General features: G+C 67.0%; 1 pseudogene; it reads left to right on the top strand.

Moving 5' to 3' along the window:
• Positions 1-7,894: 7,894 nt before the first annotated feature.
• Positions 7,895-15,877, top strand: LOC119876907 (annotated as a pseudogene).
• Positions 15,878-26,983: the final 11,106 nt, after the last annotated feature.

Here is a 26,983-nt window from a genome sequence, read left to right as displayed (position 1 = left end):
TCCTCCGTGCTCTGCGCCCACCGGGGGGATGAGCCTGGAGGCTGGCAGCCCCGGAGGCCGGGGAGGCAGCTCGGGGCTCCTCAGGGCCTCCCCGCCGCAGGGACCGTGAGGACCTACTGCCCGGCCATCCCGGAGCGGGGCCCTGCGGCGGGGGCGTGCCCGCGTGTCATGAGTGCCGGGAAGCCGTGGGGACCAGGGGTGCGGCGCTGTGGCAGCTTGGGTGGCAACCTGGAGCCACCTGGACCAGAGGCCGGCAGCCCCGGGGCGGGGCGACCAGAGTGGCCAGGCTGCAGGACAGGCCCCCACCCCAGCTGAGGGGTGACCGTCGCCTCAGCCGCTCAGCGCACACGTCATCCTCTGTCCCCAGAGGGGTCCCAGGAGCCGTCTTCTGATGGAGTCGGTGCACCAAGGCCTTGGGGCCTCCCCGCCCGGTACCCTGCCTGCATTCATTCCTTCTGGGACTCCGTCCTCTGTACCAGGCCCGGCAGGGACCCAGGTGACAGCCCAGGCCCAGAGCTCCAGACGGAGGCGGTAAAGTCAGCGAAGTCACTCAGTTCCCAGCTGCCCGGGCTCCTGAGCGCAGGGGGAAGGGAGGACTTGGGTGCAGGTTTGCATGTGGCAGGGCTGGTGGCACGGTGGCCCAGGACCCCTGCTCCAGGGCGGGGGCCGGGCGGCGGGGACAGACCGGAGGAGCCGGGGGAAGGGCTGTGTGTGCACACGGAGCCCGGGGACCCGGGGGAGAACGGGGCCTCACACACATGCTGGCCCTGGGCACCCTCATCACCAGCACGGACTCACGCGTACACTCAGCGCCCGACACGCCCCGCCCCTGTGCCCCCTGCATGGCCGCCCCCACCGCAGCTGTCCCTGGACCGAGGCCGCTCTCCACACCCTTACCCACAGCAGCTGTGCTCAGCGGTTGCGGGGACGCCCCAACGCTGGGCCATGGCCGCCCTGCTCCTAACCAGGGGGGAGCCCAGACCGCTCCCAGCACCCCAGACCCCACCCCACCCTTGCTGTCCCAGCACCTCTGGGGGCGTCATTCCAGGCCCCCCAACTCCCACACGTACCACCCACTTGGGCTTCGTCCTCGACGCCTGCAGGGCTCCCCACACCCCAACATGAACGCACACCACACAGTTGCTCCCTTGTCATCAGCTGGTTAAGGGTCCCAGGAATCCAGCTCCCAGCTGCTGGCCCTACGGGGGCCCCAGGGCTGCTCTGTGTTGGGGGCACCCCACCACCCCACTTCCTTCTGCAGCCTGCAGCCACCACTCTCCACTGCCCCCCAGCTCCACCCTCTGCAGCCGGTGGCACACGCAGGCAGGCACGTGTGCACGTACACGTGGCCGTGGGTGTAGACTGAGGCATACAATGCACAAATCTCGACCCCCCCACACGCAGGCACGCACACGTGAGTGCACACGGATGCGCACATAAAGATCAGCGCACACACATGTGACCTTCACACGGGGATCCCTTGAGTTTCGTCTGTCCCGGTCCCCTGACCCCATATTCTGGCCGTGTAGCCTAGAGGGCCCGACACCGGCCACCACAGGGAAGTGTCGTCAGCCACTGTCGGCTGCCTGTCTGTAAACCCCACGGCCCGGGCCACCTGCCCTGGACTCCTCACAGCCCGGGTCCCAGGCTGGCCCGTCAGTGCCACGGCGTGGGCCCGGGTGCGCCCCTGCACGGAGACCCTGTTCCTTGCCTCGTGGCCTTCCCGAGACTTCGCCCACCCCTGAAGTGACACAGAGCCTCTGCCTCAGTTGGACTGTTACCAAGTGTGCCGGGTTGGGGGCTCCAGGTTGGGGCTCACTCACTCAGGAGGCCCTGGGGCAGCCGGGGCTGGGCCTGAGGGGTGCTGGGGGGCTTGGGAGGCCAGCCTGCGGGGCAGGGCCCGGAGCCTGGGCTCATGGCCCCTTCTGGGTCCCAGGAATGCCAAACCACACCTTGTCTGTGGCCATGCGTGGGACTGCCTGGCCCGGGGCCTGGGGACTTGGGGAGGGCGAGCAGCAGGAAGAAATTCGGCTGTGCCCCGACCCCGGAGCCTGCGACTCCTCCTCTGCCTGTTGGGAAGCAAACTAGCCAGAGCCTTGACCAGCCACGGAGGCGGCCAGCAGGGTTGTCCCGCACCTGAGGGGCTGTGGGGGGCCAGAGAAGGGTCCCCAGGCCTGCCCGCTGCTCCCACTGCAGGACCAGCTGTGTCACCTCCCCTGGCCCAGCTGCGTGTTCAGCAGCTCCTGAGCCACGGGGTCCAGCATGGGGGGGGGGGTGGGGGCAGGGGAGGGAGGCCTGGGTGCCCCTCCTCTCCCAGACCCAAGCCCACACCACGCAGGCCCCCACAGGGACACCCCACCTCGTCATCGGGCAGCCAGGACTCTTGGCCTGGAGAAAGCTCTGCCGGCTGTGACAGTGGGAGGGGACTCATTTATTCACTCAAGGCTATTGATTAAGTGCCTACTGTGTGCAGATCCTAGGAGGCGGGGACAGAGGTGGGAATTTGGCCAGCAGGGCTCATGGGGGTGGGCTGCGGCCAGCACAGCCCAGCGGTGGACCTGCAGTGCGCAGGGGGACACCCAGCACCGGTGCTCGGAGGAGGGATGAGGTGAGGTAGGGGAGGGAGGGGTGGAGGGACCCCGGCCCCCTGGTGGGAAGCAGGGAGGCCTGGGCTGGAGCTGACTGGCTGGGGGAGCTTCTCTGAGGAGGGAAGGGGCAGGTGGGAGCCGGGCTGCAGGGGGCAGGCTTGGCTGGGCCCCGACTGCAGTGTCCCGGGTGGGGAGGGCAGCAGCCCCACACCCCGCTGTCCAGAGAGGGCGCTTAGGGCCGGAGTACCCCCAGGACGGGGCACAGGCCAGGGCCAGCCAGGGAGGGCTGGGGAGCAGGGGGGCCAGAGTGGGGGCTGCACTGGGGCCAGGGGGGCCCTGTGTGCCCTGAGCTGGGGCGGCCTGTAGGGACGCGGGAGGCGGGCGCAGGGCGCACGGGGGAGGAGGCGGGGGGGGGGGGCCACCACGCCCACCTTCCGCGCCCACGCGCACGCCCACGCGCGGACCCGCAGCAGCGGAGCAGTGACGAGTAATTTGCTGTTGGCGGGCTCAGCGGGCCCAGTTCACGGTGACGCCGCTCAGCTGCTCAGGCCCGAGCTGTCAGCTCGTTAGCCCGCGGCGGGGCGGCCTGGGGCGGCCTGGGGCCCCCAGCTCACCAGGTGCCCACTCCCCGGGATCGGCTCGCTCGGCCTCCGCCTCCCCCTCCCCCTTCCCCTCCCCTCCAAGCCCCGCCCCTTCCCTTCCCTGCGGTCACCGCCCCCTCCTCCGGAAGCCTCCGGGTGGCCCGGCCTGGTCCTGCGCGGGGGAGGGCTGTGCCCGGGGTGACATGCAGACCCCCGGCCTTGGCCTCGCGTGGGCCCACAGCCGGAATTTCTCGCGCTCGGAGCCAAGCCACGGGGCAGGGGCGGAGGCAGGTTTCCCGGCGCGGGAGGGGGGCGGGTGGCGTCGGCTTCCACACTCGGGGCCCCGCCTCCGGGCCCGCCCAGCGCGGGAGGCGGGGAACAGGCCGGGGTGTGGCCCGCTGCTGTCCCGGGGGCCCTGGCGCCCCGAAGCCTTGTCACCTCATCCACACCGGCCTCCGAGGCTCCGGGCCCCCGGCTGCCCGCACCCCGGCGAAGTGCCCCGAGCAGCAGGGGGTCACCCATTCTAGCGCCCGCGGCTCCCGGTGCCGCGATCCCGCCCCAGCCCCAGGGCCCGGCCTCGCCCCCCACCCCCGGGCGCCCTCACCCGGCCTGGAAGGACGCGGCCGGAGTCCAGCACGCGCCAGGGCCCGCCCGTGGGACCTGGTGGCTCCTGGCACTAGCCGGGGGTGGCAAGGACCCATTTACAGACGAGGGCCGGGGTTTTGCCTGAGGTCACTCGGTGCGGCCCAGGGGGCTCCAGACACCGGGAGGTGGTGCTCAGCAGGTGGGGCCCAGGGAGCAGCCACCGGGTGAGCGGATAGCCTGTCACCTGCGGAGACACAGGCTTAAACCCCCGCCACTGGCCCACGCGGGCGCCGTCCCCAGTGTCCTCTTCATTCCCACCCACTGGCAGCTCCGTCCAGGCAGGAGCCCTGAGGGGCTTCTCCTCCCTGCGCCACCCGGGGCCTTGCTTCCTGACTCCCAAGGGCCCCCCTTCCTGGCCTCCAGGGTCTCCCGCTCCCCTAGGGAGCCCCAGTGAGCCCTGGAGACCCCTCTGGTGCCACGCCAGCTCCCGCCCCGCTGCCCAGGGCCACCCAGCACTGAAGCCCTGGGTTTGGAGGGCGGTGGGGGCAGGCGGAGGGGGCGGGCTGTCCGGCCAGGCTGGGCGGCAGCAGGGGGTCCGAACTGCACGCGGCAGCCCCCCCAACGTCTGCTCCAGTGGGGGCGGCGCTTGCCTTGAGGAGCATGTGACTCTGCTGTTGCGAGTGGCAGAGCGTGCTAAGAGGTGCCACTTCCAGATGTGTGTCTCCGCGTGTGAGACGTTCTGGGGCCTGTTACTCTAGGGTGGGGGTGAGAGCACCCCGCCCGGGGACAGCGCTGGGGGGGACACAGGAAGGAGCTCAGCTCCACGGGGGGGGGGGGGGGGGGTGGCGCGCACCAGCAAACCCGAGCGGATGATCCAGTAAACCAGACGCGGTGGGGATGGGGGAGAGGGCAGAGGGGGGCAGGAGAGGACTCGGGGACTCGGGGAGGCGGGGAGGCGGGGGAGGGCACGGCGGGGCCGCGGGGGAGGGCACGGCGGGGCCGAGGAGGGGGGAGGACTGGGGGCGGCAGGGGAGGCAGAGGAAACGGGGAGGTGACAGGTCCAGTGGGGGTGAGCACAGCGTCAGGCCCTACGTCCCTGCAGACAGACTGTGGGGGGGCTGCAGGGAGGGGGCTGGCCTGGCAGCAAGGCAGTGGGCTTCCCCCCTCCTCCCCTGCCCAGGGGCCTAGACAAGCTCCGCAAAACCCCACGGGACTGGGGGTAGGGGGTACCCCCCCCACGCTCAGGGGTGGAACGGCCCTTCGCTCTCTTGTCCCTGCTGAGGGCGGGTGCTCACCGGTGCCCTGACCGCTGTCACTGTCACCGTGGCCCTTGGGGCCTGGGGTAAGAGCTCGGCCAGAGGTTGCCCCATTCCAGCCTCAGCCCCATCACCTGTGGCCTGGGGGTGACAAGAATCCTGCCCCCAGTCACGAGGTTACACTGGCCCAGAGCCTCCCTCCACACCCCTGCCTAGATGCCAGCACCCTCCTGCACCCCACAGCCTCCCAGGAGGAGAGCAGGGCCAGGAGGCGGTCCGGGTGCACTCGGGGGGCACGTCTATGGAGGCCCAGGGCCCCGGGAGCCCAGGAGTGCGGCAGTGCCGGGGAGGGGACACAGCGCCCCTTCTCCGGGGCCCGGGGCCGCCCGTGCACCCTGGGCTCCTGCGTCTTGGTTCCCATCCCACCCACCCCCAGGCGGTGGACAGACAGGGCGGCTCCCCCACCCCCGGAGCCCGGCCTGCCCCCGCTCCCACACCTGCCCCCCAAAGCTGGCGGGGGAGAGAACTCCGGGCTGTCACCTCACCTGTGACAATGCGCGCCCCTGCCCACTCCCACATCTTCACGGGGTCCTTATGGGGGACAAATGAAAAAAGGGCAAGTCCTCTGTGAGTCTGGGAAGGCTTCCTGGAAAAGGAGGCTGTGTCTGGAGGGGAGGACTGGAGCAGCGGCTCTCTGCGTGCCCGGGGCAGTATGTAGAGGGAGCCTGGCTCTTGCCACAGGGGCAGAAGCCACCACTTTGCAGGAGCTCCTCCTGGGGCCTGGGGTCCTGGGGGGCAGGGGGCAGGGGAGGAGGAAAGGGCAGGAGGGAGGCGGCCAGGAAGGGGGTACTGGGAGCTGTCCAGCCGTAGCTCCTCCCACCACCTCAGCTCACCCCGCACACCAGACATTATTCCCAGGGGACAGGCCCGCCCCCACCCCCCCCCACCCCCCCACCCCCCCCCCCCCGACCCTTGCTTCGAGTCTGGGGAGCTGAGTTCCGCTGAGTTCGGAACCCGGGGTGTGGACCGGGCACATCCGAATTACGACCCGACCTGGAAAGCAGGACTAGGGGCTCTGCACGGGGACCAGTGTCGGGGCAGCAGCTGGACCTGGGTCAGAACCAGCCACCTGGGGTGAGCAGGGGACAAGACATAGGACCGGGCTGGCGGGAGAGCAGGACATGGGAGGATGCGGGGGGGTGGGGGGTGGGATGGACACGTGGGTGCTGGGTGGGGCGGTGTGCGGGCAGGGGTGTGGGTGCGCGGGGGCGGGGGGCGCTCCGCAGGGGGGCTGCCCACCACTGCGGCCCCCCTAGAGCTTTAAGAAAGCGGCTTCACACGGGGACCCCACCGGCTGGGCCGCGCACTCAGGTGCCTGGGTCCTGGGGTCCGATCAGCCCTGCCCGCCCCTGGGGGGCGACCTGAGCCCCGTCCCTCCCGCGCCCTGGCCTGCCTGCGGTCCCCCCTGGGGGACACGGGGGCAGGAGGCTGGAACGGTGCCCCCGAGGCTGAGCCACTGTCTGCGCCCCAGGGCGGTGCGCTGGCCGCCGTGTCCTCCCCTGTCCGCCTCTGGGCCCCACGCGGCACCTCTCTACTCCTGCTGTGTCCTGGGAGGACACGTGCCCCCACTGCCGCGCCGCACAAGTCCCTGCCCGGCTTCCAAGGGACAGCGGTGTCTCCGGGGCCAGGACGGCAGCACCCAGAGGCCCTCCTAGGCCAGGCCTCTCCCAGGGCAGGGGCGAGGCTGGGAGGGCCGCTGCGGGGCAACGGGGCCTGGGGGGTGCAGGGGTGAGGCGTCGTCCCGCCCCAGGCTGTGACCCCAGGACCTGGCCCTGCACTCCCAGGGCCCCAGCCAAGGGCCTACCCCTGCCTGCCCATCGCCTGTCCCCATTAAGGGGACAATGGGAGAATAAGCACTTTCCCTCCTTCATTTCCCCTGCTGTCGCTAATATCATATTGATGATAATTTCTCTTTAATGGGCTATTTGCGCTAATTATGATACACTGAGGGACTAATTGTATCTGACGCCCCCGCCCACCCTGGGGGCCGGTGCCAGTCACAGCCCCGGCCTCCCCGCCCAGGCCCACCCCACGCCCCACTGGCCCTCGGGGCTCCACAACACTGACACGATGGGCCTCCAGCGCAGGCCTGGCCTCGCTCCCGCAGCTCGCGCCCCCTTGTGGGGCTCCCTCCCCCCGACTCCTGGGGGGGGGGCCTCTGTGGCTGGATGGCCTCCAGCCGCCATTTGTGACTGAGCTGCACCAGTGCAGCGGCCCCGCTGTCCCACGGCCACCCCCACACAGCCGCTCTGGCCTCTCCAATGCTGTCCCCCGGGGTCCCTGCCATCTGCCAGGCCCAGGCCCAGCTGGACAGAGGACAGTGGGGCCCCTGACAGCGGCTGACCCTCCTGGGTGCCCGGCATGCACTACCCTGACAGAGGCCACAGGTCACGTAGAGCTCCGCCCTACGGTCCCCATGCGGATGCGGTGATCAGGGCCCACCCTCAGGACACACAGCGCTCCCCACCACGCCGTCCTCCCCAGACTGGTTGGGCCGGGCTCCGGACACTCGCTTCTCCAGCCTGGGAGGGGCATCCCTTGTCCCCTGTCACTGTCACCTGCACCTCCACCACCTCCTCCACCTCCTCCTCCATCCTCCTACTCTCCTCCATCCCCCTCCTCCTCCTCCCCCTCCTCCTCATTCCTCCCTCCTCCTTCTCCCCCCTCCCTCCTCCTCCCCCTCCATCCTCCTCCTCCACCTCCTCCTCCTCCTCCCCTACCTCCTCCATCCTCCTCCTCCACCTCCCTCCTCCACCTCCTCCTCCTCCCACCTCCTCCTCACCTCTCCTCCGACCCCTCCCTCCACCTCCACTCCTCACCTCCTCCACCACCTCCTCCTCCTCCTCCACCTCCTCCATCCTCTCCTCCTACCTCCTCGGCATCCTCCTCCACCTCCACCTCCTCCTCCTCCTCCTCCTCCGCCTCCACCTCCATTCCTCCTCCTCCCTCCACCTCCTCCACCTCCTCCTCACTGCACTCCACCTCCTCCTCCCCTCCACCCTCCACCAACTCCAACCTCCTCCTCCACCAGCCATCCACCTCCTCATCCTCCCCCAATCCCCTCCCTCCTCCACCTCCACCATCCTCCTCACCTCCACACATCCTCCTCCACCCACCTCCACTCCTCCTCCCCCTCCCCCTCCCCCCCCTCCTCCACCTCCACCTCCTCCTCCTCCCCTCCAGCCTCCACTCCATCCACCTCACCTCCTACCTTCCCCCGTCACACGCACTCCTCCTCCAGTCCCTCCGTCACTCCTCCTCCACCTCCTCTCCTCTCGCCTCCACCTCCTCCTCCTCCTCACCTCCTCCTCCCCTCCTCCACCTCCTCCTCCACCACCAAGTACCTGCACACTACCCTCCTCACCAAGCCGTCCCCTCCTCCTCCAGAATCAACGACCTCCTGCGTCCATCCTCACACCTCCACCGCCTCCTCCTCCACACCTCCACCTCCAATCCTCCGCACTCCACTCCTCCTCACCTGCCCTCCTCCTACCCTACGCCTCCTACCTCCACCACCTCAAATCCTACCCCTCCTCCTCCTCCCCACCATCCACCGTCCCTCACTCCCCCCTCCGGCACCTACCAGCTCCACCTCCCCCCCTCACCCTCCCTCCTCCACCATCCTCCTCCCCCTCCCTCCTCCTAGCCGCTGCACTCCGTCCCTCGCATCCGAGGGACCTCCACCTCCTCCTCGCTCCACCTCCACTCCACTCTCGCTCCTCCCGCACTACTCCCTCGCGCCCACCTCCGTCCACTCGCACTGCTCTAGGAGCTCCGCCTCGCATCCTGGTCCGTCCTCCTCCTCCAAACCCAACCTCCTCGCGATCCTCCTCCTGACCTCCACCTCCTCCTCCTCCACCCCCTCGACTCCTCCTCCACCCTCCCCTCTCCTCCTCCACTCCCCTACCGCGTCCTCATCCTCCCTCCACCGCCCCTCCTTCCTCCACCGTCCGCCCTCCTCCTCCTCCACCTCCTCGCCTCCTCCCTCCTCCATCCTCTCCACCTCCCTCCTCCTCCACCTCCCTCCTCCACCTCCTCCCCACCTCCTCCACCTCCCCTCTCCTCCACCTCCCACGTCGCTCCCACCTCCTCCTACTCCACTCCACCTCCCCTCCCTCCCCTACCCTCTCCTCCTCCACCCCACCTCCTCCTCCCCTCACCCACCTCCCCTCCTCCTCAACTCTCCGCTCCATCCACCCCTCCACCTCCACCTCCTCCTCCCCTCCAACCTCCACCTCCTCACTCCACCATCCACCTCCACCTCCCCTCACACCCCTCCAGCTGATCCCTCACCTCCTCCTCCTCCACCTCCCTCTCCATCCTCCCTCCATCCTGCCTCCCGTCCCTCCCGGCACTCCTCATCCACCTCCTCTCTCCTCCCAACTCACGCTCTCCCTCACCTCCACCCTCCGCCTTCCCCCGCTCCTCCCCTCCACTCCACCTCCATCCTCAACTCCCCGCACCGGGACAGGGGAGGGGAATGAGGAAAGTGAGAGGGGGAACAGGGGGGGGGGGGGGTTCGGAGGGCCAGGATTATGCCTCCCAGCAAGAACACCCCTCCCCATACCTCCTTCAACCACCTCCACCAACAGGGAATCCCTCCATCCTACCATCGGCTGCACGGGAGCTGAGATAGTTACCGACAAAACGGAAAAATAGGGAAAGCAGAACAGGCAGGTATCGCAAAGCCTCCTCCATCCTCACACCACCTGGGTCACAACCATCCTCCTGAGACTCTTACCAACCCGTACCCAGACTCCACCAACGGAAACCATCCTCCGGATCTTCCTACCCGAACCTCCACCAGAATCCTCCTCCTCCACCACCTCAACCACTCCGCTCCTCCACCTCCACCCCTCCCCCCTGCCACCCTCTCACCTCCTCCACAACCTCCACCTCCTCCACCACCAAATCCAAGCCACCGAATCCACAAATCCTCCGACCATCGCACCTACGCACCAAAGAGGTGACCTCCTCACACCTCCTCCTTACCACTCTCCATTCCATCCTACCAACCTCCACCGGGTCGCGCACCACCTCCTCCCCTCCACCAAAGGAAGCAATGAACCACCCAGACCTACCACCTCCTCCTCCGCCTCCACCAACTCCATCCTACCTCCACCTCCACAACACAAAGGTCCAAATACAAAGATCAAAATTCGCTCCTGACACAGTCCACCCAGCCCAGTCCAGGTCCATACCTGGCCACCCGGGGGTCCAGGCGAACCTCCAGTGCCTCCTCCCTCATACCAAGGTCCCCTCTCCTCCGGTCGGCGGCCCAGTGGCCTCGGACGCACAACCAAGGTCACCACCAACGGTCCGTCCTTCACTGCGGCACCAAATCCACCAAAGGGAACTCCAAACTATCCTCCTTGGGCCAAAACTCTCGCTACTTCAAAAAGGGGTCCAAGAAAACGTGCCTCCAGATGGACCTCCTCCAAGACCTCAATACCAACCACCCGTCCACAGCATCCACGACAAAAAAAATGCCAAAGCCCAAAGGAGAAAAACAATGCCCCTCCAATCCTCCAACCTAAGCACCTCCCAGGTCCAAAACCATAAAAAAACCATCCCACCACTCCCGACCGGGGAGAGAATAAAAGAAAAGAAGTACCCATGGGCTTCCTGACGGGCAACCGTCGCGGTCCATCAACTACTACCCCTCCTACCTCCCCTCAAACTACTCCTCCTCCAAATAACCTACCTCCATTACTCCTCCAAGTCACGCAACCTCCTCCTCACTACCTAAGGGCCTCTAAAACCTCAACTCCATCCAACCACACAAAAAGCGTACCTCCTACCCCCGCCTACCACCTCCTCCTACCTCCTGGGCACTCAAACTACCACCTCCTCGCCTGCCGCCCTCCATAAACACATCCTGCCCAACTAAACCTACCCCGCCTACTCGCAACCACTCCTCCACACCTCCTCCATCCTCCTCAACTAAACCTCACCTCGCCCAATCCTCCTCCTCACTCCTCCCACCTCCCCACCATCCCCCTCCATCCAATCCTCGCCTCCTCACACCGGTCCACCTCCCCTGGCCGGCCACTCGTCCACCTCCTCCTCCAGGGCACTCCACCTCCACGGGCGAATCCACAAGATACCACCAAATCCTCACCTTACCATCCTGGGGGGCATCCACCCATCTCCACCTTTCCTCCTGCCTCTCCACCTCCACCTCCTCCTCCTCCTCCCCACCTCCACCTCCCCTCCTCCACCTCCACCTCCCCTCCTCCCCTCCTCCTCCTCCACCTCCTCCTCCACCCCCCCCCCTCCCTCCTCCTCCCCTCCACCTCCACCTCTCCTCCTCCTCCCTCCTCCCACCTCCACCTCCTCCTCCTCCTCCCTCCACCTCCTCCTCCCTCCACCTCCCCCTTCCTCCACCTCCTCCTCCTCCTCCCCTCCACCTCCCCTCCTCCACCTCCTCCTCCCCTCCTCCTCCTCCTCCCCTCCTCCACCTCCCCTCCCTCCATCCACCTCCACCCCTCCACCTCCTCCTCCACCTCCACCTCCACCTCCTCCACTCCCCTCCACCTCCACCCCTCCTCCACTCCCCTCCTCCTCCACCTCCACCTCCTCCCACCTCCCCCCCTCCCACCTCCCCTCCTCCTCCCCTCCTCCTCCCCCTCCTCCTCCCCTCCTCCTCCACCTCCTCCCTCCTCCTCCCCCCCCTCCTCCACCTCCCCTCCTCCACCTCCCCTCCTCCACCTCCCCTCCTCCACCTCCACCTCCACCCCCTCCACCTCCACCCTCCCTCCACCTCCACCTCCCCCTCCACCTCCACCTCCCCTCCACCTCTCCACCTCCACCTCCACCTCCACCCTCCACCTCCACCTCCTCCACCTCCACCTCCACTCCACCTCCTCCACCTCCTCCTCCTCCTCCTCCACCTCCTCCTCCTCCTCCTCCACCTCCTCCTCCTCCCCTCCTCCCCTCCTCCTCCTCCTCCTCCCCTCCTCCCCCTCCTCCTCCTCCTCCTCCACTCCTCCTCCTCCCCACCTCCTCCCCCCTCACCTCCACCCTCCTCCTCCCCCTCCTCCACCTCCTCCTCCTCCTTCCTCCTCCTCCACCCTCCTCCTCCTCCTCCACCTCCTCCTCCTCCTCCTCCTCCTCCACCTCCTCCTCCTCCTACCTCCCCCTCCTCCCCTCCACCCTCCACCTCCTCCTCCCCACCTCCCTCCACCTCCTCCACCTCACCTCCCTCCACCTCCTCCCCTCCTCCTCCTCTCCTCCTCCACCTCCTCCTCCACCCTCCACCTCCTCCTCCTCCTCCACCTCCACCTCCCCTCCTCCTCCACCTCCACCACCTCCACCTCCTCCACCTCCACCTCCTCCACCTCCTCCACCTCCTCTCCTCCTCTCCCTCCCTCCTCCTCCCCTCCTCCTCCCCACCTCCTCCTCCTCCACCCTCCCCTCCTCCACCCTCCTCCTCCCCCCACCCTCCCCTCCACCTTCCTCCTCCACCTCCATCCTCCTCCTCCTCCTCCACCTCCTCTCCTCCACCTCCTCCTCCACCTCCTCCTCCCCACCTCCTCCTCCTCCTCCTCCTCCTCCACCTCCTCCTCCTCCTCCACCTCCACCTCCTCCTCCACCTCCTCCCCCCCCACCTCCTCCTCCTCCTCCCACTCACCTCCACCCCTCCTCCCCCTACCTCCTCCCTCCACCTCCTCCACCTCCCCTCCTCCAACCTCCTCCACCCTCCTCCACCTCCCCTCCTCCTCCTCCACCTCCTCCTCCACCATCCTCCCCCTCCTCCTCCTCCTCCACTCCTCCTCCCCCTCCCCTCCCCTCTCCCTCCTCCACTCCTCCTCCTCTCTCCCCCCTCTCCTCCTCCTCCTCCACCTCCTCCTCCCTCCTCTCCTCCTCCTCCCTCCTACTCCTCCTCCCCTCCTCCTCCTCTCCCCTCCTCCTCCTCCACCTCCTCCACCTCCGCCTCCTCCTCCTCCACCTCCTCCTCCTCCCCTCTCCTCCCCCCCCTCCTCCTCCTCCTCCTCCCTCCATCCTCCTCCTCCTCCTCCTCCTCCACCTCCTCCTCCTCCTCCACCAACCTCCACCCTCACCTCCACCACCAACCTCCACCCTCACCTCCACCCTCACCTCCACCCTCATCTCCACCTCTTATCACCTCCACCAACTTCTATCATCACCGTCACCACCACCTCTACCATCACCAGCACGAGCACCTCTGCCACATCACCACCACTACCATCATTATCACCACCACACCCACCCCCTGATCATCAATGCATAATTTATCAGTGCTTACTGTGATGCAGCGTCTTGGTAGATTCATGATCATCTAGTTGGAAGACAAGACAAGACCTCTGGAGTTTCTGAGAAAAATTAAGTACCAAATTAACTATTTTTTCCATAGCACAGTATTAAACAGGGAGGTATCCCTGGAGCTGGGATGGCCGAGGGCCTGGCCACTACGGCTGACAGTCTGGAAGAGCACTTAATGAATTGAAAGGCATGGCCAGAGAGGTCAGAGAGCACCCAGGACAGGAGCACTCTAGATAACCTGCAGCCCAGGGCAGAGGCTGCAGGGGGAAGCAGACTCACACAGGCCTGCTCCAGAATCCAAGAGAAAAGGACGAGGGTAAAGGCGTGGCCTCTGCTCTGGGGGAATCCGGGCCATGCACCCAATCTGCCTGGGACGAGGTACCTGCAGTCTGAGGGCAAGGCAGGTTCAGGTAGAAACTGGGAGGCTAGAGTGGAGTGGGGAGGACTCAACCCCGGAGACCTGGGGGGGACTGGCCTGAGAATGTGGATGCACCCCCCACCCAGGGCTGAGGGTCTCCCCGTCCCACTGCCGATGGCCAGGGTCTTTTCATGTGTCTTTTCTGGTCAATAAACCTTGGCTCCTGGGGGGCCTGGGTGTGGGGGCTGATGGCGCCGCCCTGCCCCCACCAACGCACTCTGTCATAATTAAGTACGCGCAGCCTAATTAATTGAGTGGTCAGGATGCTAATTAGCAGCTTGATTGAGACTGAAGGAGGGTGAAGGGCACCCTTGCCAGCGAGCACACCTCCTGGTGGGGTCTGCACTCTGGGCCCCGCCCTCAGCGCATCCCCCCTGCCTCTGCCTCCTCCCCACCCCCTCCTGCTCCCTGGGCCCTCTTCAGTCACCTTCCTGGCCTTCTCTGCACCTGCCAGCCTGGCCCCGCCTTGCCCTCCAGCCAGCCCCTGTCTGTAGGGCCCTGCCCCCGGGCCCATGGCCTCTCTTGTCCCCCTCTGATGACTCAGGCAGGGACGCCTTGGCCGCTCAGTCTCCTGCTCAGCATCCCTCCCTATGGCATGGCCAGTGTGACGTGCGCCGGCCCAGTGACAGCCCTCTTCTCAGGCCGCCATCTCCGCAAGGCTGTGTCTTGGAACCCCTGGCCACCCCTACCCGGGCCTGGCCCACCGGTGACCGCCCAGGCTCCTCTGGGCTTTGGATCCCCTTGCCCCACTCCAGGTAGCCACAGACCCATGAGGCACCTGGACACAGCGGCGGGACAGGTGTGGTCGGGCCCAACCCCCTGGGCCATCCCCTCGGCGCCGCCCCTCCCCCACATCCGGGAGGCTGGAGCGGTAAGAGGGGGTAGGAGGGCGGGGGGATGAGAGGGGAGGCTGGTGGCGGGGAAGGTCCCACAATCCCCCCTACTGTATCCTCACACCTCCTCCTCCTCCTCCTCCTCCCGGCTCAAGAAGCCAAGGGGCTGTGCGAGCCCTGCACGGGACAGCGCTTTCCTGGGGAAGTGGGTGCTGGTAACCCGCAGGGCGGGGGGAGGGGAGCAGAGCTGGCGGGACTCAGGCCCCTCAGGGTTCTGCTGAGCCTGATTCTGTGGTGAGGACCAAGGGGGCGGGCTGGCAGGGAGCCCCACAAGCAGCTGGGCACAGGGCCCCCAGCCTGATGCTGGCACCCAAGCCCTGGGGTGCCTTGCCCGACGAGGGGCTGCGGGCTCGGGGAGGGGGGTGGGGGGTCCGGAGGCCCCGGGGTGCAAACTGGAGGTGAAAGGCCTCAGGCCCCCCCCAGGAGCCTGGTAGCACGGGGGTGGGGCACGCAAACGCAGGGGCCGGGGGACAAGCTGCACCGAGCGGGTGCAGGAAGGCCCCAGGAAGCCGGGGAGGAGCGGCGGCTGCGGGGGGTGGGGGGGCGCCCCTCTCCCCACCCGCCCTCCTGCCGCCCCTAGACGGCTCCATGGTCAGGCCCAGCGGCGGGGCCAGGCCTGCGGACTCGGGGCGGCTGGGGACGCTCGGGGTCCTGGCCCTGGCCAGGCCGACAGATGGCGCGGGCGGGTGGGGCCGGGCGGGCGTCGGGGCGTCAGATGGCTCGGCCCGGGGACCCCCGCCCGCCGCCGAGGAGGCGCGCTGGGCCCCGGGCTCTGCGCATCTGGAGCGGCCGCGTGCCCGCTGCGCCGTGCGGGTGGCACGGGAGGTGACACGCCGCCGAGCTGCCACCGCCAGTGCCCGGGGCGGTCGTGCGGGCGGGACGAGGTGGGAAGGGCGCGGGCGGCGCAGCTGTCTCCCCGCATCTGCGGCCCCGAGGCCAGTGCTCACGCGCGGCGGGGGGCGCGGCGGGGGCGGGGGGGGGGGGGGGGAGAGGGCGGCCCTGGAGGAGCGCTGGCGTCCCCTCCCCACCTCCCGGGCCCCTCAGCGCCCCCAGCCCGTGGCCTGCACCCCTCCCCCCGCCGCTCTGGGGGCCCCCCATCAGCTGCACTGTCTGCCCAGGGGAGGGGGCCACTGCCCGCCAGGCCTCAAGCAAGGACCCAGTGGGGGTGGTGTACGGATTTGAGAGAATGCTTCGGAAACCCAAAGGATAGGACAGTGGAGATTCTTAGACATAAAAACAGAAAATGCAGGCCCAGGAGGGCAGAGTAGAGCGGGTGTTCAGGGGAGTGGAGGGGCGTCCTGGCGCGGCTCCAGGAGGACCTCCCCTCCCTCTCTGGCTCAGCTTCCCGCCGCCCAACTGACCTGTCACCCTCCCTGTCACCCTCTCTGTCACAAGTGGAAAACACACCCATTTTCCTGGGGGCTGTGTCCCCACCAACACTCCACACCAAGGATGGCGCTGGAAAGACACCCCATAGGGAAACTCGATGTGCGGGGTGGCCTCCACCATGTCCCATGGAAGCTTCCCGAAGGTCCAGCTGAGCCCAGCTGGAAGTTGCTGCAGGGAGAGCTCCCTGGACAGGCGTCAGCGGGCAGCTCAGCGGCCATCCTCCGGGCAGGAAGGAGAGGGCTCAGGCCTGCCTCGAGTACCAGGCCCCCGCCTCAGGTCCCTGAGGACCCATGAAGTGAGCCACTCCACCAGCCCCGTCCTCACCATGGGGGCGGGGGGCGGGGGCTGCTATGTCTCCTCCAGGGCGTGGAAGTTGGGCCTGCCAGCTGCGCCCAGGGTGGTGGGAGGGGTGTATGAGGGACGCAGGGGGCCGGGGATGCGCAGCTGCTAGCGCAGGGCTGCAGGGACACCATGGGACAGGGAGGGAGTCCCAGATCGGTGGCTTTGCTCCTGTGTCGTGGCTCCGGGGGTCCAGCAGAAGCAGCCCCCCGCCAGCCTGGGCAAGGCCGTGTCTGTGAGCACCCGGAGGCCCCGGGTGGGGGCGGCGGGCCGGGCGGCAGCAGGGCAGAGCTGGGGCTGGGTTTCCCTGAGCACAGAGCCTGCCTCCTGAGGCCTCACCTCCTGCCTCCTGCGCCCCCTGGCCGTGTGCTGAGGGGGCTTCCCGGAGGGAGTCGGGGGCACAGGAGCCGGGGAGGGAGAGGCGGGGGTGCGGAGGGGTCAGTGTGCAGGGCCCCAGGGCAGAGCTGCCAGGGAGGCCAGGCCAGCCTCCAGGACCCCAGGCTGAGTGGACCCACCCCTACCCTGCTGGCTGCTGTGGGGGGGCCCTGTGCTGCTGAGTGAGGGGGGGGCGCTCGTGCCAGGGCCTGGGGGCCGGGGACTCCCAGAGGGGTGGCTTCCTACCAGGGCCTGGACGAGATGTTGGCAGCGTCTGCTGCGGGGAGCACTTTGAGTGGGTGTGGCCTGAGGGGAGCAGGCCAGGTGGGTGCTACGGGCAGCTGGGGTCAGGCTGGTCTCGGGCCTCATCCCGTGCCTCCTGAGCAGCATCGGGGGCCCCTGGCTGTGATGAGGACGTCTCGACAAGGCTCCTGTAAGGAGAGCCCGGGGACAGATTAGCCACTTACTTGAGTGCCGGGGGTCGGGTCACAGGGTGACACGCTTGGACGCACGTGGCTGGTGTGCGGCCAGGAGCTGCAGAAGAGGGCACCTGGGAGGGCCTCTGGAGTGAGGCCTTCTTTCAAAAACCACTTGCGAGGGCCGCCTAGGGGGCTCAGCGGTTGAGCATCTGCCTTTGGCTCAGGCTGTGACCCCGGGGTCCCGGGGTCCCGGGGTCCCGGGATCGAGTCCCGCATTGGGCTCCCCGCAGGGAGCCTGCTTCTCCCTGTGCCTGTGTCTCTGCCTCTCTCTCTCTCTGTGTCTCTCATGAATAAAATAAAATCTTAAAAAAAAAAAAAAACATGGGGATCCCTGGGTGGCTCAGCGGTTTGGCGCCTGCCTTTGGCCCAGGGCGCGATCCTGGAGTCCCGGGATCGAATCCCGCATCGGGTTCCTGGGCTAGAGCCTGCTTCTCCCTCCTCCTCTGCCTCTCTCTCTCTCTCTCTATGTCTATTATAAATAAATAAATATTTAAAAAAAAACATTTGCACCAATACATTTTTATTAAAACAAATAGAATTTAATTTTAACCCACATTTACTCTGTTTTCTCAAAGCAATGAAATTCAGCTCAATAGGTTTCCCCAATCCAATCCATTTGACCACAGTGGAATATATTTATCACACGTAACACGGTTTGGGGAGGGTGGCAGCGAGCAGGGGTCTCAAAGCTTAGAGGGGCTGCAGGAGGCAGTGCGGGGAGCCAAGGCTGCAGCCAGGTCTCCTGGCTGTAGGTTCCGACCCTGCCAGATGCAGTGGTTCCGTGGGGCCTGGATCCACAGGGTGGCTGGGTGGGTCCCCAGAGCCTCCCACAGCAGTGCCCGGCCTCGCCTGCAGCTGGAAGGTACAGGACTTTGAAACACCCCAGGGCAGCCCGGTGGCGCAGCAGTTTAGCGCCACCTGCAGCCCGGGACGTAATCCTGGAGACCTGGGATCGAGTCCCGCGTCCAGCTCCCCGCAGGGAAACTGCTTCTCCCTCTGCCTGTGTCTCTGCCTCTCTCTCGCTCTCTCTGAATGAATAAATAAATAAATCTTTAAAAAAAAAAAACACCCCAGAGATCCTGCTCCCCACTCTGCTGGGGACACCGGGCTTCAGGCCTGGCACGCAGGCCAGTCCTCGGGGTAGGGGTGGTCTTGCTGGGGTGGGCATCCGTGGGTGTTCCCAAGCAGGGGTGCCTCGTGTGGTGGAGCAGGCCAGCTGCGAGGGATCTGCCCCAAGTGTGCCCTTGGGGGTGTGGAGAGGGAGGTTCAGAGGCCGGGCTGAGCACATGGTGAGAGCGCGAGGGACGGGAGGGTGGAGGGCCAGGGGCCAAGAAGGAGGGCTTCCAGGGGATGGGCATCTGGAGTGACCTCACAGGTGACCACAGACAGGGCAGAGCAGCTGGAGGCCAGCCTCCCGTGGAGGGAGAGCGCAGAACCCTGGCTGGGTGACACCGCGCAGTGTCCCCCACCCCCCAGCCCTGTCCCATGGTTTCCGACCTCACCTTCGCCTGCCTCACCTTCCCTCCCTGTGGAGGGAACCGGAGCTTCAGGGTTGGGTTTCAGGCCGCTCTGCTGGCCATGAGTAATGCAGCTGGCCGAGATTGGAAGGTGACCTCAGCCCGGGGGTGGGGGACACCCCCAGAGCCTCCTGCCTGCCCCAGCCTCCCCGCTGCTAACCCAGACACTGGGGTTCCCAGCCCCAGCCTTGCCTGAGGATCCAACCAGTTGCCCACTTCTGCCCTGGCCTCCCTCCGCCACCAGCCAGGTGCCCCGGAGGCGTGTGGCCGACAGCAGGGGGCAGGACCAGGCAGCTGGGGGCGGTGGGGCCCCACTTTGCATGGAGAGGTTGGGGCCTCTCCAGTGGGCCCACAGCTGGTCCTCCAGACAGCCAGGAGGATCTGGGCCCACTTCCGCTGAGGCCACGCGTTGGGGCTAGAAGATCCTAAAAGCTTGGGGGTGGGGGGCAGGCCCCATTCTAGAAGACAATGAGAAAGGGAGGCCCCAGGAGGCAGCGGAGGGGCCTGAAGGGCGGATCTGCCACCAGAATGCGGGGAAATGACACTTTAGGGCATGAAAATCTCCCCAAAGATCCACCTTCCATGTGTCTTTTCTGAGCAAGTTGGAAGACAGGAAAGGTGACAGCCTGGAAGGAGAAGGACAAGGCTTGCAGGGAGGATAGAGGATAGAGGTCACCCTGTGAGAGGGGCCAGTTGCACACAGCAGGGCTTGGGAAGACCTGGGGCGGGGGCGCAGACACCAAGTGTGGCGTGGCCAGGACACGCGTGAGCCTCAGGAGGGGCTGGGGCAAGGGAGGGGCGGCTCCGGAAGGCACCGCGAAGCCTAGGGTGACGCTGGGGACCCTCTGTGCAGTCCCAGTGACTCAGCCAACCGGAGGCGGTGCTTGACCACGGATGGCAGAGAGGGGGGATGGGACGGGGAGCCAGCGTGAGGGGCTAAGGCCCCGCTCCGGGGAGAAGGCGGAGGGGCTGGGGAGGGGCTGCGGCTGGGAAATCAAGAAAGAGCCACACCCACAGATTATTCAGAAATATGGAGAAAACAGCCCACGCCAGGCGCGGGGAGGGGGGGACGCCGAGCAGCAGGGGCGCGAGCCTGGGCACTGGGCACACAGACGCCCCCCACTCCAAGGCTTTGCAGTTTCTCGCTCTTTGCATAAGACCTAGGAATCGTGCTCCCTGGGACTCCCCAGCTTGCGTCCACACAGCCCCTGCACGCAGTGTTTAGAGCAGCTCTGTTCACGATCGCCCGGAAGCAGCCAAACGCCCGTGGGCAGGTGGACAGATGAACCGCGGGCCGACCCAAAGCGCTCAGAGGACAGGAGCTCGCGCGGGGACCACGTGGGGAGGCTCGGCTCGTGTCAGGGGGTCACAGAAGCCCGCCTGTGTGACTCCGGGTCCGCGACGTTCTGGGGATGGCGACACTGTGGAGGCAGATGAGGGGTCGAGGGGCTGGGGGAAGGCAGTCAGCACGGAGGGTCCAGGGCCTTGAAACCATCTGTGTGACCCCCCAGTGCCAGGACACGTGCAGACCCACAGAGGCCCGGCCCCCGGGGGAGCCCTCGGGAGCGGGGCGCTTCCCTGAGCGCCAGCACTACCCACCTGAGCTTCCAGTCCTACCCCAGGGCACCTGGAAGCAGCTTTCTCCTCACTTGCGTAGCAAGGGCTGCTCCAGAACGCCTGACTCCCGAGCAGGGGGCTCTGGGGGCTGCGCTCTGCTTACCCCAAACCCACCCACCTGACACCCATCCCTTCTGATCCCCAAGTCACAGGAGGGGAAACCGCCAGGGGAGGCCTGGGGGTGGACTGGCCTCGCCGCTCCCCCCCGACCCCCCCCCACTCCCCCCGCTCATTCGTGTCTGCGGGATGGTCTAACTTGGGTGCAGGGCCTCATTCAGCAAGGCCGCCCGGCCACTGGACGCCCCGCCCACAGATGAGCCCACGGATGAGCCCACAAGGGGCCCTGCCCCCAGCTCTGGTGGCCTCTCAGTGGGTCGGCCTGGGAAGGCCCAGGGATGCCTCGGCCCACAGGTAGAGCCCAGGGGGGACTCGTCCAGCCGAAGCAGCACCCCATCAGCACCCTCACCCCACCTTGGGCTGCCTCCTTGTCTTGGACGTGCTCAGACGGCCGCCCTTCCTCCCCCAGCCACCGGGCCCCCGGTCGCCCCCCCTTCATACACCCTGGATCCTCCCTTGCCTTCCCGCCGTGGCCCTGCCCCTCACCCCTGCCGGGCCCCCCTTGCACACCCCCGGCGATGGCGATCACAGAGCTGCGCCCAGGGCCCACTGAGCGCCCCCCTGGTGCCCCCCTCCTGCCCAGAAGGTCCCACTCTGTGTGTAGCCCTGGGAGGGTCTTCGAAGATGGAGGGAGGGAGGAAACCACCCTGACCCCCTGGGGCTCCAACGAGGCCCCTCCGTCCGCCCCCTGTGGGCCGGCCTGGTGGCTCAGGGGTCCCGGAGGCCAGTGCTCATGCCACCCCGTCTCGGCAGTACCTGGTCGGGTCCTCACTCAGGCTGACACGGGCCTCTCCTCCAGCTGTCCACACGGCCCAGTGTCGTGTCGGAGGTGGGCAGCCTGGTCTCGGGCTTTCCCGGGGCCCTGCCCGGAGGTGGGGGTGGGGCACCCTGTCTGCAGGGCCCTGAGGCCCTCCTCACCCCCCTCCCCTGGCACAGAGCTGCCCTGGTCCCTGGGGTCCCTGGGGAGGCAGGCTGCCCACCCCCCAGCACTGAGTGGCTGCCCAGCCAGCCTGTGGTCCCACATCTCCCAGGGCCCCCATCTCCCTGCACCTCTGGCCTCCTCTGCCCGAGTCAGACCCCTGGCCTGGGGGCAAAGCCTCCCCGGCCGTGAGGAAGGGTGCGGCTGCTTCCAGGGGCCACAGTGATGGTGGGGTGCAGCGCTGAAACCCAGCCCCTCCTGGGGGAGCCCGGCCCCAACAGAGGGGCAGGCCCAAGGTCAGTGGCCTTCCTGTGGACAGCATCCCCCTACCTCAGGGCCGCTGGGGTCGGAGGGAGGGATTCGGCTCCACAAGGACCATCTTGTGAGACAGTACATTTGGCCACTGCCCCGGCAAGCAGACATCGCTACATGAACGGCTAATATGAACATTGTCCTTCTCCAATTAATCCGGGCCGCGGGGGGCGGGGGGCACAGGGCGGGAGGGAGGTTGAAACCGGAGGAGGAAGCAGGACAGGCCTGCATCGCAGCAGGACAGCCAGCCGGGCTGCCTCTCCTGGGCTCCCAGCAGGTGCTGGCAGGTGCTGCCCCGGTTCCGGTTCCGAGGGCAGCCAGATTGCACAAGTAAAAACCCAGGAGGCAGTTAGATTCTAGACATCTAGGTTTCAGATCAACAACGAAACGTCCTCATTATAAATATTTCCCATGCTCGGGGTGGGGGTGGGGGGGGTGGGCGGTACCTATGCTAACGATTACTCACAGCCCCAAGAAGCTCATGCCCTGCCTGGCGTGCACTTTCTCTGGCCACCCAGCACCGAGGAGTCTTGTGACTGTAGGGCCTGAGAGGCTCCAGCACCCCTCCCCCCCGGAGTGCTGGGAGCAGGGCCAGGCCGTGGGCTCCCCATTGACGTGACTGTGGGGAGCACCGTGGTGACTCGACTCCCCTAAATAGCCCTCACTCGTGTGGCTCCGCTTCCCCACCCACAGGGAGGAGAGGGCACCCCAGGGACCACTTCCCAGGGTGCTGGACATCAGCCACCTTGGTGGTGAGTGTGCCCCTCTTCGGTGGGGCCTCGAGCGTCTCAAGGGCTTAGCACCCACCTCCCTTGCCTCTCCGGCCTGGAGTTCCTAGTCTGAGTCTGGGCACCACCCAGCAAGAGCCCTATAAATAAATAAACTCTGTTGTATAAATAAACCACAGCCTGCTGGGCAGTCCTGACCCGGGGCAGCTGCTGCGCCTGGCTAGGCCGGCTCTTGTGCCCACGGCTTGCCCGTGGCCTCCGGGAAGAGTGCGGGAGCTGCCAGCCCCTTCTGGCCCGCACCCCACAGCCAGCGGCAGCTGAGCCCAGTGAGGTTGGTGGCTGGACCCTGTCCCGGGCACCCTGGGGCCTGGCCGGCCTCCCAGGCTCCCTCCAGGCCGGCAATGGGCATACAGGCCCAGAGCCCAGCAGGGGCGGCCCCAGGCCCCTCCTGTGGGTGGGCCAGCCTGAGGTGGCCAGCCAGCCTGACCCCTGCTCCCATGGCCCAGGCACCTGCTCCCGCAGCCCGCCCGTCCGCCCGCCCACCAGCGCTGGGGGAAGGCCTTGTGGCTGCCCCTCCCTGCTCAGGAAGCCACCTCCCTCGGGCATGTTCCGAGTCCGAAATGACATCCTTCCCAAACAGTCCTCCTGGGGACCCATGGGGGGGCTGCCCTCAGAGGCCCCCAGCCCAGAGCAGGGTGGAGGAGCCTGCAGACCCAGGGCCCGTGATTGATGGAGACCTGGGGGGCTCAGCACGCACTAAGCTGGGCAGACGAGAAGCAGCTGTCAGCACCTAATGGGCCCTTGACAAATAGGACGGGGTGCCGAGGGAGCTTCCTATCCGGCCCTGCCCCCGGCAGGGCCCCAAGGGCAGGCGGTTCCAGCCCGGCGAGAAGGGGTCCGCACGGGGTTCGCCCTGGACTGGACACCACGGGACGGGGCCCCACACCCCCTCCCCAGTTCTCTGCCGGGTTCTAGAGGTCCTGGGGGGAGGCGGGGGGCTGGGAGCAGAGGGCTAGGTGCCTCCCCACCCCCAGCCTCACAGGGGGATGCTGAGCTCAGCGCTGGCTGACCTAGGGCTTTAGGGACCATTAAAAACGCTCTGGGCTGCTGGCCGCCCGGAGACATCAATTTGCTGCCGCCACCCGCCGCCCAATAGTTCCCGGGGCCCCTCCTCTGCCCTCCCCCCCCCTGCCCCCCTGCCCTCTGGGCCTGACCCGCAGGCCTGAGCCGGACACCTGCCGCCTCCCTGTGGCCCAGGGCAGGTGGCAGGTGCCCACTCCGGCAATTGCTGTGGCCCCGGGGCGGGGTGGGGTCGCCATTGAACACTGGGAAGATGGGAAAGTTCTGGAGCTGGACAGGGATGAAGCTCGTAGGGCCCTGTGAGCGCGCTGAGTGCCCTTGCGCTGTGCACTTAAAAAAGCTTAAGACAGGGGACAGGGGGTCCCTGGGAGCTCAGCGGTGGAGCGTCTGCCTTCAGCCCACGGCGTGACCCCGGGGTTCCAGGATCGAGTCTCGCCTCGGGCTCCCCGCAGGGACCCTGCTTCTCCCTCTGCCTCTGCTTCTCTCTCTGTGTCTCTCATGAATAAATAAATAAAATCTTAAAAAAAAATCTGCCGTCCTGTGTCTCACCCCCTCCAGGCCCTCCCAGGCCCAAGGCCCCCGGACAGGCAGGACCGGCCCCACGGGGGGCTCCTTAGGGGACCGCATCCGCCCACAAGCGTGAGACTCTGGGGTCCTGGGGGGTGGTGCTCAGGCCTGGGCGGACCTGGGCCGAGGATTTGGGACTGAGCAGGAGAAACTCCGTCCCAGGCTGGCCCCCCTTTCAGGGTCGCAGCTCTCGGTCCCGACGGCAGGATGCCACCAGCCTGCGGAGGGTGTCCAGGCCCGTGCCTGGAGCCATCACAGCCCGGCGGCTCTTCCAGGGTCTACGAAGCTGCTTGTTGTCCCAGGTAGGACGACAGCCACGTTCCGGGGTAACTGACCTGCCTCCTTAGGAATATTCACAACACTGGTGCCAAGGACAGGTGAATCCCAGTCCGTGCGTCACATCAGCCAGGTGGTCGCAGCTGCACACAGCTCCCGCACGGCCTCCCTCCTTCACAGGGGCACCGTCCTGCCTCTCCTCTCAAGCCCGCCATGCACCTGGGGATCAACCAGGGCAGGGGATGTGGAGGCAGAGGCTGGGCCTGCCAACCCCCCCCGGACACGGATTCCAGTCAAACCCCAACAAATTGCCCCAAATGGGCCCACAAGTGAGTGTCTAATGTACCAAGCCCTGCCCAAATGCTGTGTGACCCTGGGCAGATCTCTGAACCTCTCCAGCACTAAAGCAGAGCCTAAGGCTGCCCCACAGACCTGAGAGGCCGGGCCAAGGTTCCGGAACACCTCCCGGCTGCCCCTTCAACCTACAACCGACACAGCAGCCTTGCTGGGCCTTCTGAGGCCGCCAGGAGCCAGCTGGCCCCCCTGAACCACCTCTCCCCTGCCTTCTCCCACACCAGCCTGTTTCAAGCTTCTTCATTCAGCGCACAGAACTCTTCTTTGTTGTTTTTTTTTCAATAGGCTCCACACCCAGCACAGAGTCCAACATGGGCTTGAACCCAACATGGGGTTTGAACCCATGACCCTGAGATCAAGCCCTGAGCTGAGATCAAGAGTCTGAGACTCAACTAGCGGAGCCGCCGGGGCGCCCAGCCTACAGAGCTCCTACTCATTCTTCCAAACCCTTTGTGGCGCCTCTCCCAGGTCTCCCGTTCAGGTCACCCATCCTGCCGCGTGCTGGTCCCTGGGCAGCTCCTGTGTCCCCGGCCCGTAGAGCAGGGCGCTTGGTGACGGCCGCCCAGAAGCCCGGGCTCTCCTGTGGGGGCCAAACGTGTCCCTTGTTAGTTCATTTATTACCAGTACCCATTGCACGGATGACGGTCCACCTGGTGGCCGCGCCTCTGCTTTGGGGCGACCCTGCCTGTCCCCGGGCAAAATGGCCAGGCCAGCTTGGGGCTTGGGGCAGACATGGGGGCTTCTCCATCAGGGTGCCCTCCTCAGAATCCGGGAAGTGCCTGAGATGCCCCCGGGGAGTCAGGTCAGGCAGGGGGAGGGGCGGCACACGGGGTGGGGAGGGGCCCCTGGGCCCTGTCCCCCATCCCCCAGGGCATGAGAAACACTGGGGGCTCAGTGGGGGCCAGCGCAGCAGGCCAGAGGGGACGGAGGCGGGGTGTGGGCCTCCGGAGGCGGGGGGCGGTGGCCTACACCCTACAGCTGCCCATGGCTCTAACTGTGACCCCATTCCTCACTGGCGGTGGGCCTTTGGGGGCCTGTGGGGAGGCCGAGGGCTTTGGCCGCAGCCGCCCGCCCGGGGTGGCGCCTGGCCGGTAGCCTCGATGCAAGGCTAGCCAATCTCTTCTCGGGGTGCTCCCTGTCCTTGGGTGGAAGGCCCCACCTGCGCGGCCAGGGCTGCTCCCCAGAAGGCAGGGATGTTGTGCACACGCTGTGTGTGGAGCTCTGTCCTCTTGGGGACTGTGGGCATTGGGCCTTGCCCAGGCCGGGCTGGGTGCTATCAGGGCCATTTGGTCTCCTTGGGGACAGCCCTTGTCCATGGGGGAGCTCACCCCTGCATGTCCCCACGTTATCTGGGGCGGCCTTGCTGGTTGGAACTCTCTCCAACCTGAGACGGATCAGGCCTGGGAACCCCTTTTGGGCCTGTGGGATGCTGGGGCTCGCCGTCCCTCCCACCGCAGGGTGATGCCTCAGTGGCCGGCGGTCAGCAGTCCCAAGGGAACGCAGGAGTTCTGGGAGTGAGGCCCATCGGAGGCCCCCGGGCAGCCTTGGGGTGCCCACCCTGCCAGGCCGTTGGAGGCCACCTGCGAGGTGGGTGGGGTGGTGAGGCTGGGAGCCTCCAGCTGACGCCCGCTCTGCTCCCAGGGCCGAGACCCCCGGTGGCTGAAGGGCCAGCAGCTGTCATGCCGGGCTCCCCAGGGGGCTGAGGACAGCACGCCGGATGACCCGCTATTGATGAGGCAGGGACAGGATGGGGCAGGCGGCCTGGGTCAGCAGATCTGCCCCGGCTCAGGATGTGCCCGGCCATTGATCGGATGGACGCGGGCCTGGCTGGGACCTGAGGGAGGTGGGGGCCGCCCGTGTGGCATTATCAGCGGGTAAGTACAGATGTAGAGATGACGCCCCGAGCCCCAGCCCCCACCATGTTCCACGGGGCCCACCGTGAGGGCCGGGGACGGGTCCCTGATGCTGCCCTGGCTCCATCCCGGTGGGGAGAGCTGAGGCCTGTCTGGCACTGGGAAGCCAGTGTTCCTCTGGCTGCAGTGGCCCAGCTCCCAGGCCTGGCGGGAGCCCCAGATGCCCCGGAGCACTGTCTCTGCCGGGCGGGGGGTACCCCCACCCCAGGCAAGGAATGGGACTGTAACCTCTGCACCCAGCAGCCACACTGCTGGCCTGTTCTGAGGGGCCCCCTGAGCTGGAGGGCCTGACACCCTGCATGGGCGGCTTTGGGCACCCAAGACCCCTGAGGTA

Source organism: Canis lupus, chromosome 13, assembly GCF_011100685.1.
Source record: "Canis lupus familiaris isolate Mischka breed German Shepherd chromosome 13, alternate assembly UU_Cfam_GSD_1.0, whole genome shotgun sequence".
Classification (NCBI taxonomy): Eukaryota; Metazoa; Chordata; class Mammalia; order Carnivora; family Canidae; genus Canis; species Canis lupus.
Note: the sequence above shows the minus strand (reverse complement) of the source record. Positions and strands in the feature narration are given on the sequence as shown.